Source organism: Montipora foliosa, chromosome 10 (assembly GCF_036669935.1).
Source record: "Montipora foliosa isolate CH-2021 chromosome 10, ASM3666993v2, whole genome shotgun sequence".
Taxonomy (NCBI): domain Eukaryota; kingdom Metazoa; phylum Cnidaria; class Anthozoa; order Scleractinia; family Acroporidae; genus Montipora; species Montipora foliosa.
In genome coordinates, this window is record NC_090878.1 from 27,957,448 (window position 1) to 27,967,821 (window position 10,374).

General features: G+C 37.2%; 1 pseudogene; it reads right to left on the reverse strand.

The window, feature by feature from the left end:
• Positions 1 to 7,329: 7,329 nt before the first annotated feature.
• LOC137972720 (uncharacterized) lies at positions 7,330 to 9,498 on the reverse strand (annotated as a pseudogene).
• Between the last annotated feature and the right edge of the window lie 876 nt (positions 9,499 to 10,374).

The window sequence follows — 10,374 nt, forward strand, 5'->3', positions numbered from 1 at the left end:
AGGGGACTGGAACCTAGATTAAGCAAATACTTAACAGTAAAATATATAATAATAATAATGATAATGATAATGATAATGATAATGATAATGATAATGATAATGATAATGATAATGATAATGATAATGATAATGATAATGATAATGATAATAATAATAATAATTAATAATAATAATAATAATAATAATAATAATAAAAACAGAAAAGATTAATAAAGCATCAGCTTTTCACTTCCGACGTTGACGTTGAAAGCTGGCTCAAGTTCTTGAATAAAGAAGGTCTCTTTTATTTTACAATGATAGTCTGTTTTGCCCTTCGCTAAAATATCAAAATGATCCCACTTGATGTTATGTCCAGTGGCCTTGACGTGGTCAGCAATGGCTGAAGTATTGTCATTTTTAGCTAGGGCCTTAAAATGTTTGGTTTTTCTATCGTTAAGCCGCCGTTTAGTTTTACCGATGTAAAAACCATTACAATCCCAACAATTTGCTCTGTAAATAACTCTGGATTGTTGTGAACGATTAATACGGTCCTTGTAAGGAAAGAAAGATTTTATACATTGAGTGCTCTGAAAAACAATCTTAAGATTAACACAAGAGTAGAATTTGTACACACAAGATTTCAGGCGTTTAGCGACTTGGTTGCTTTGCAAACCTAAGTAGGGAAGTAGGATAACAATATCTTTCTTAGGAACTGTAGACACTGGATTGCTATGCTGATGTTGTCTGTTTTTGTTAAAAACATCGTTGATATGATAGTTGATTATGCCTTGTGGGTAGCCGTTCTGAAGAAGGAGTTTTCGAAGATCATTGAGGGCAGATTGTAGCAATCTATCTATCTATCTATCTATCTATCTATCTATCTATCTATCTATCTATCTATCTATCTATCTATCTCAATCGTGACTCGCTCGCACGCGTTTTCCCGCACATTGCGTCAGCCATATGTAATTGCTTCGAGCTTTGATTGGTTTACTGTGTTGTCTGTGTCCTTTATGATTGGCTAGAGTAATTACTTTGGTTTTTGTTTTACGACACTCAATTGAAAACGGCTCTATAATCTTGCAAATAGGGAGGAGACATCCAAAGAGCACATTATTCCATTCTTATGCTTGTACTTTTTGGCCCAATCCGCGAAGCTGAAAGTTCTTTGACAGTGTAATGGCTGGTCGAGATTGGCTGAAGTATAGAAACAAGGTAAGAAGCAAGATTGTAGTTATAGGTGTTAACCGATGAAACAATAGGGTGGAAAGGACAACCAGTTTTATGAAATTAACGAAGGCCATATAAAACGCCAGGAGAAAATCCACTCGGTAAGATTTTGTAAAAAGTTGCATCATCAATAATTCTATCCTTTCTCAGTTTCAGAAGATAAGTTGACAGACTTTCTTCCCTGGATTTAGTAGGATTGTGTTGTAGCTCTTTAAATTTGGTGGTGTCAGAAATCAAATGTTTCATTTTGTTAAGATAATCAAGTCTGCTAATTATTACAGCGCCATTTCCTTTGTCCGGTTTCGTGATGATAATGCTGTCATCATTGCGTAAATCAGTTAAGGCTTTCCATTCGTCTTTGCTTGGAATGTTCTTTTGCTTAGAAAAGTCATATGAGTAAATGTAGCTATAAGATATATTCTTTAATTTACTTTTGAGTTGATCCTGGTTTTCGTCGGTTAACGGAAGATCGAGCTTAATTAAATCACGATAAAGCAATTCAAAGGAGCATTTAACATCATATTTGTCAACATCTTTGGGAGGAAGACAGAACCGTAAACCACGCGCCAGGACACTCTTCTCGGTTTCAGTCAAGGCCCGATGGGAATAGTTGAGAATTATATCATCGTTGCTTAAGTTCGAGACTCTCGGGATTCCAAACTTCCGTTTAAGGTTATTGAGCTTCTTTTCAAGCTTGCAGGAATTGCGGTGTTTGATCTTTAAAGCCTTTGCTTCGATAACAGAACAAATGTGGTTGTAATCAAGTGGAGACAAAATGGTCTTCAGTGACGAGCGTGCTGACTAATAGGACAGTTGGAATTCCCGGCGGGTTGAAGTCTTTTGGGTCAATTCGTAACGCAATAAGTTCTCCTTAAATCGTCGACAAGCTCCTGTTCGGTGGAACTCTTCTTTGCTAAGTTTGAAGTTGAGAAAAGTTGGATAGATGTGAAATAGCTTGCACTTCTGTAGAAAACTGATATCCAGCGAAGCTTTGTTGAAGCGTGTTGAATCTCTTATATTCTCTAACGATCTTCAACGTCTGCTGGCCATACCGCTTAAAAACTGTATCGTAAATAATTTTGTTATTGGGCCATCGTAGTTTGATCAAAAATAAGACACTAGGTATTGTATTGCAGGAATTTCGGTGTTTGATCTTTAAAGCATTTACTTCAATAACATTATTATTATTATATATTTTACTGTTAAGTATTTGCTTAATCTAGGTTCCAGTCCCCTCGTCCGCTTTGTTATATATAAATAGCTGTTTTAAATTTCAACGGTTACTTTTGAAAATGTATGTAGAGCACATACGAAACGTCAAGTCATAATCAAAATGAACAAGTTCAATATGTTTATCACTGCTGTTTGTGTCTTATTTTTGATCAAACTACGATGGCCCAATAACAAAAGTATTACGATAAAGTTGCAAATTATTTTAACTAGAAGCATGTCACCTACACTAGGTGATATGCCTCTGTTGTAACTGGTTTTTATAAATATTGCACAGGTTTATACCTAAGTAGCAGTGCTATTACTATAACCCCTTAACACTTTTGTTGTATTAAATAATTGTCTTGTTTTGAATTCAGGCTTAGGACAGAAAATAAAAATAAAGCCAAAACACTGTACCGAAGTGGGATGGTTGCAGAGGGAAATAAACTTCTGGCTGCTGCTTCAGGAGTCGAACACAGCATGGTCCTCGGTTTTATTGAAGTGAGTTAATTATGATTTTGTTTAATTTGTTTCCTGAAACTTACAAAAACGAAGGCTAATGTTATCTGGTTTATTTTCTTAGATATGCCGCCAAAAATCTATCGACTATGTGGTTGCTCCCTACGAAGCTGATGCTGAATTAGCTTTTCTTTTGAAACAAGGCCATACAGACATACTGCATGTAATTTCCTAGGATTCAGACCTTCTTGTCTATGGATGTAAAAAGGTGAGCTTACAAGTAGTGTATGTTAAACTTCATAGATCACCCCCACTTCCTTTGTTTTTATACCCAATTTTGATCTTCGCATTTATGGTAAAGATAAAGGTTTATTATTTACCTTCATTTCTTCTATAATCTCTAAATAAATCAATCCAAGCATTCATTCTTGCACATCCATGCAAATAAGCATACAGAATAGATTATGGTTACAAATTAGCCTTGACATGTTTTGTTCATTGATAAATAATAGTTGATTTTGACTATCTTCATATCTTTGTGTCAGTGACAGCTAAGAGACTCCCCTCCCTAGCCTATTTGTATTGAAATCACTGGAAAAAAACTTTAAATGTTGTTCTGCCTCATGATGGCACATTGAAATATAAGTTAGTAATTTATCCCGAGATATTTTATAATTTTTTTACGATATTCCAATAGGTATTGTTCAAGTTAAAACTTAGTGGTCTGTGTCAGCTGATAGAGTTGGATAAGGTTTTGCAACACCTACAACTCAGCCAGGAAAATTTCCTCGCCATGTGCAGTGTGGCCGGATGTGACTACCTGGACAGTGTTAGGGGAATTGGAATCAACAAAGCCAGAAAGTTAATTTCCGATGAAAGCAACTTCCTTTCAGTTTTACAAGGAATGCCACATGCCCCGAAAGAGTATAGTTCAGATTTTCTGATAGCAAAGGCAATATTTTTGCACGAGACGGTGATCAAACCTTGAAATGGTACAACAGTACCATTAACGAGATGGAAGGACACTCCAAGTTGTCCAGAAATGGAAGAATACCAGATTATTTGTGGAAAGTATCCTTTTTGAATCATAATATTGTCAATGTAATTTTTGTCTTCTATCAGGTGCATGCTTCTCTCTAGCAGTTGGGCAGTCAGCCAATTTATACATCTTTCTTTTCACTAAACAACAAAACAATGAAATGGTTGGCACAACTTAATTTGCTGATCACGTGATTACTGGGGCGACAATTACTCATTGGGATAGTAGTGCCAACTTTCTCCTTAAAAAGGCTAGGTCACGCTATTTTAGGTAATTTTGTTTAATTTTGTTAATTATGAGCTCTAATTGTCATTTGCAAAATCACGGCCAGATAACGACTGAGAATGGTTTTCTAGCTTTGTAAATGACATTTTGAAATAGACTGATATAAATTTCAAAAAAGGTGGGCCGACGTTTTTCAAATTTACCCAAATTCAATCCATTTCAATCTTCTCCAGTTTTTGTCCATCCATGTCCTTTCTTGGCTTCCCTGTGTTTTGTTAGAGTTCTTCTATAGTTTTGAACAGTTATTTTGATATTTTAGTTAATTGTATGACCATTCGATCAGTGCTGAAATTGCCTGAAATTGCGTGACCTAGCCCCTTTAATTATACAGTCAAACCAAGTGAAGCATACCCCTCAAGATTATAGAGCCGTTTTCAATTGAGTGTCGTAAAACAAAAACCAAAGTAATTACTCTAGCCAATCATAAAGGACACAGACAATACAGTGAACCAATCAAAGCTCGAAGCAATTACATATGGCTGACGCAATGTGCGGGAAAACGCGTGCGAGCGAGTCACGATTGGTTTTGGTTTTACTTCTGATCGGATGAAAAAATGGCGCGAATTTTTTAAGCCAATCGCGCAGCCTAGTTAACGCGAAACCAATTACTTTTCGACACTCAATTGAAAACTGCTCTGTTAACGAATTGATTATTTGAATATTGAACCTGCTAGTCATTTCAAGAATGCAATAATGAATTGACTATTTGAATATTGAATATGCATAATAATAATGAATATATGTAACAACAACAACAATAACAACAAAGGATAGATAAATGTAATCAGCATGGTATGACTTATTTTCCTTAACTGTACAACAGCATTCTTTCTAGGGAATATGCCATTAACCTTGCTCTTGGCAATGTGAATCCTTTGGATAGCAATACAGTCAACTCCACTTTCCAGCTACCTAGAAAGGTAATACTGCTAGTGTATACACCTACATTTCTAGCTTAAGGACCATTAATTCTTGCTTTTCGTTACACCAATTTTCTTTCTGTGGTAAAAACCATAAACATTCCTTTTAATGTAGTTCAGGGAAATTACTTGTAAATATTCATACTTTGTTAATAGAAGAAACAATTCTTGGCATCCTTATTGTCAAACTTATTGTGACCATTCAACAATAAATTTTTCTTGTTGCCTCTTACAGGAGGGATTGTGGCAGGAAAAAGATATGACCATGTCAGTCACATCTCTTGAAGGAAAAACTGACTGGACTATTCCTTCATTTCCTGTCCTGACACTAAAGTTTGTCAAGGCAAGTGTTTCAGTTAAAGGTTCTAAATTGAATGCACTGTTCAAGGCGGAGGACGAGGTACGGTTGGAGCCTGGAGTTAAAGTTATATGTTCAAAATGGTGCTACATTATGATTGAGCATTCACGGTATTTAGTGGCATGGGAATTTAGAGAGGAATCTGCTTCAGCCTTACATCAACCAGCTGAAAATGGAAATGAAATTACGTCTTCAGATGGAAATGCTAGTGGAGATGAGGGAGACCACACCCTTCCCTTCAAGGTGCTTGGGGTGGCATTTAAACACCGACAGAGGCACTTGGAAGCTGGATTCCAAAAATTGGAAAATGGAGAGGAAGTGAAAGTTGATATTAAACTAGAACCAGACAATGACTATGACAGTAACACTATAGCTGGATGGTACACAGTTGGATATATTGCCAAGGAACTGGCTAATGAAATCCACCCACTCCTAAAAACATCAAACATTAAAGTAGAAATAAGTCACATCAGATTCCGATTAACATATTTACTTATTGGCTATTATCTTACTCTAAACATCACTAGGAAGGGTCAGTGGAGCCCTAAAGTTATTTCTGCTTCAAAAACAGTTCAGTAAATTTTAATAGATTATTGTATGCTAAAACAGTGGATAGTGTTTTGCGCGCGCTCTGATTGGCTACTAAAACATAGAATAACAATTGAATTGTTATTCACCTCCAAGCAAATGCACACGAAAATTGTAATTTTTGACAGTAATAAATTGATGCACAATCATCAATTTCACGTTATATTATCTCACTGTTTTTAGCATATACTGCGACAACTATTCACCTCATCGTCGGTGGCTAGCGGGTGATATTTACCTCGCTGCTTCATGGCTTGGTAAATATCAACCACTAGCTACTTCCACTTTGGTGAAGGGTTGTTAATTATCTTTTCTGATTCAGAACTGCTATTATCATGTACATACATGTAATGGAGACGAAAGGTTGGGAACATTAAAGCAGCATAATTTGTCACTTTCATCTGAAAAGAATCCCCAGCATTCGCCTTTCGTTTAAGTTCCAATTTCAGTTACAATTTGAGTTCAATTATGAAATTTGCATTATGTTTCGCTAATTATTTGTTTTCCATGTAAAACAGTATTCATTTTCAGGTCTTTTAGACAAAGCTGTACAATGTCAACTATAGAAATCTACAATGTCATGACTTATGGTCTAGTGAACTGTAGCACCTTGTGCACGTTATGATTGAATTGTGTGCAAAAAAACACTGTGCCATCATAACAACTTAGTACTTTTATAGCACATTAAATTTATTTATAATTGAAATGTTTGCATTATATTTACTTACTTGACAAAACTATCACAATATTCCATCTGAACAATGTAATGTTGAAGGCCCACTTTCATCATGGATGCTATATTGCCATGTGCTTCTTTAGTATCCATACAACTTAAAAACTTGATTTTAGTACAGTATTCATGAAGGTTGAAAATGGAACATAAATGCAAATCACAGAACTTCACTGAATTGCTACAACTGCCAATTTTGAAACTGGTGATGAATACATTAAAAAGAAGTGCAAAAATAATTTCATTAGATCCCGATTATTCACAGGCTTGAAGGTCCTTACTACACAGTGTGCAACTACATTGTAAGTTAGCAGCTAGGTGGTGGAGGCAACCGTTCAGGAGCCCTATGAAATGTTGCCCTTGCAGTTAGAGAATGCCTCTGTGGCAGTGAAGCTCTATTTGCTACGAAAACCCCTGGATCAGAACGTCTCGATAGTCTGACGCTGTCCAGTCTTTCAGTAGCGCCTGATGGTTCATTAAACGATGGCAGTGAATCATCAGAATACCGATGTCTGTGTCCAGTCCACTACTAAAAAGGCAGGTCTGGCTCAATTGTTTTACTAATGTGGTCAAAGACATCCCCAAGCTGGTCATGTAGAAGGGCAATGAACTCTTCCACATCATCAGTGCTGCTTGCGCGTGGGTGTTCTGGGGAGAGTCCTCGATCTTGGTACTCCTCTCTTCGTACCTCCAGACTTTCACAGTTTGCAATGACAGAAACTACAATTTCCCTTGTAAAACCTTGTATTCCTTTAATGGGCCTTAGGATGTCAATAGTGGCATAGTCTCTTTCTTGTTGAAACCAGGGCATCCAGTCTTCAAGCAAAAAATTCAGCATGTCCTTGTTGTACTGTGAGCGGGTTTGCTCAGAAAGGTCCCTTTCCATCTGCGGCTTTGTGCCAGTTTCGAACAGTTTCAACGAATTTTCCCTCAGTAGCATTTCCATTTCTTTGCATGAATTCTAGCACACCTCTCGAGAAGATCTCTTTACAATGTGGCACCGACTGTTTCTGCTTACCAGTCAATGCCTCATAGGTTAGACCAGTGGATGGATCGTGAAGGGCATCTCTGAGGTAACACAGATTTACCCCACGAATCGATCCTGAACGAAGGTACTCTGTGATACGTTTGAAGACATGATTATGATCCTCCCTTTCATGTAAGAATTCACCTGTCAAATTGCACAATTAAGGTTGGTAGAGATCTTTGCTGAAGTCTACACCACAATCTTGCTTCAGCTGCTTAATTTTGTGGCGAAACAGGTAAATTGCCATCAAGGATTTAAGGCAGTCCTTTGTATCATCTTCCCTTCCTGTAAATAAACATAGTACATGTACAAAATCAGTATAACTAAAAAATGTATGTATCCAAACCATCCTAACAAGACTACATAGGTACATAGGTGGATAGTAATAATCAAAACTTTGCAAAATAAACATCGAAATACATGTTTTTCTGTGATAACACCGGAAATGGCAATTTCAAAAGTCTAGCAATATTTTGTGTCTATAGGACAATATTATTGTTTACAACAAACAACCTTTAGGTACAGTGCTGAACTCCTTACTTTTTTTGACCAATTAGTACAATGTACGGTTAAGCGGGGGCTGTCAGGGGCCATGTGTTTTCTCATAAGCACTGATTTTTGAATTATTTTGAACTCCCTTTTAGTTAATTATATTTGCAGTACTCATCAGTTTCTTGATCAAATAAATAGTACAAAGTCACCTAAAAAGAAGGTAACATGACTCATCTATTTGCTGAAATTCGACTATGCAAGCGTGTCGAGGAAGACTTCAACTCCTTATTCATGTTCAGGAGGGTCTTGTAACCTTCACATTCCCAAGCCAGGGCAAACAAGCTATCCTAGGATACATTTGATTGCCTTTGCTTGGTGGCATATTTTTCATTTGTCTGCTTCTCTCCATCCTCTAGCGTCTTCAAATCAATGTCAAGACCAGAAATGACCAATTTCAGATCTTCTTCTAACTGCTGGCGCCGTTCCTTTATCCCTAAGCCACTGAAGAAACCTCTTCTGTTACAAGGCCTCTAATTTGCCATCTCCAAGGTCATAATCTCCTGTCCATTCATGTCTCATAGACTCTCTCAGCCCTCTTCGCATGTCACAGGCATCTGCCTTGACCCACCAGCGCCCATTCTTGTTGCAGTCTCTGATTTTCTTTAAGGCGGCCACCTGGTATCATAAGGAAAGTATATTAGGTGTTGTCAGAAGCATGTAACCTAGGCTGTCATGGCAATCGTAATAGTAAAACTCCAAAAATTATAAACACTGGAACAAAAATAATGCAAGCACCATGTACAAGTAATTTCATCAACCAAGTTTGCTCATTTCATGTAACCTTTTTCAACACAGATAAATGTACTTGAGGGTAACAGTAGCCACAACACAACTATTATAACCCTCGAACAAAACTCAAAAGTCAAAGTCGCATACATGTAATTAATGGGCCATTAATGTTGCAGTAATAGTAAAGATGTAATACACTTTATATCATAATATGCTTATGGTATGAATTCAATAAGACATCTCTCGAACAAATAAATTTAAAAAAATAGAAATGAAAAAAAATTGATATTTACAAACCTGTACATTAATGTCCCTTGTGAAAGCTATAGCCTGGATGTGCCGTTGAATTGTCCTGACAGAATGACCGGCCACATTTACTTTCGCCTTCATGGGGTCTCAATGTTTCTTTAGAGACTGTCTTGGCTGAGGTCGCACACCATGAATTTCTTCTATTTCAGTTGGATTGTCACCTTCAACAACTTGCTCCTTATCCTGCACACTCAGCCGTGCCCAGAGAAAGCTTACATCTTGACTTGGAGTAAATGTATTTTCATCATTGGTTCTTCCATCAGGAGGTATTGATATGTTTACATTCAGTGGTTCCTGGTTGGAAGCATCAAAGGGGTCCAAAGCAGTGTCTGGTGAGGTTCAGCCATCATCTCCATATACTTGTTGCCAGGCTTGTTGCAAGATACTGTCAGAAGAGCCATCAGGCACTGTGTTGGTACCATGCACCTCAACTTCACACGATTCCTCATTGACATGCTCCTCTTCTAAAGCACTATATGCAAACCCTGGACCTCTCTGCACGCAAACTCATTTGTGTCCAAAATTTGAAAACATAGTTGACTCCCACTGGATGTAATCAGGATCGGCTTTGACTTTATTTACGGAATCTAAAGCAAAGTTACGGATGTTGTAACTTAGAAGTCCAAGTGGCATCCTGTCAATAGGCAAGCGAGGACCAATTTCATCAGCTCGAGGTGTTCGAAGACCTTTGGCTAGATAATACAGGATATTATCCTTTCCATTCTTGTTTAAGACATGGATTCCCTTACAGCAAAGGTCAGTGAAGTCTGATGGAATAAATTTCTTAAGTTCATCATACTACAGGGCAGACAAGTACCGCCAGAACAAAGTTTGCATCAAAGCACTTAAGAATTTGCTGGTCATAGTTGACATCAGTTAAAGTAATTTTGCAACAACATTTCCATAACAGGTCGGTTTGCTGGCATGACGATGAGGAGAATGACTGAATATTGGAGA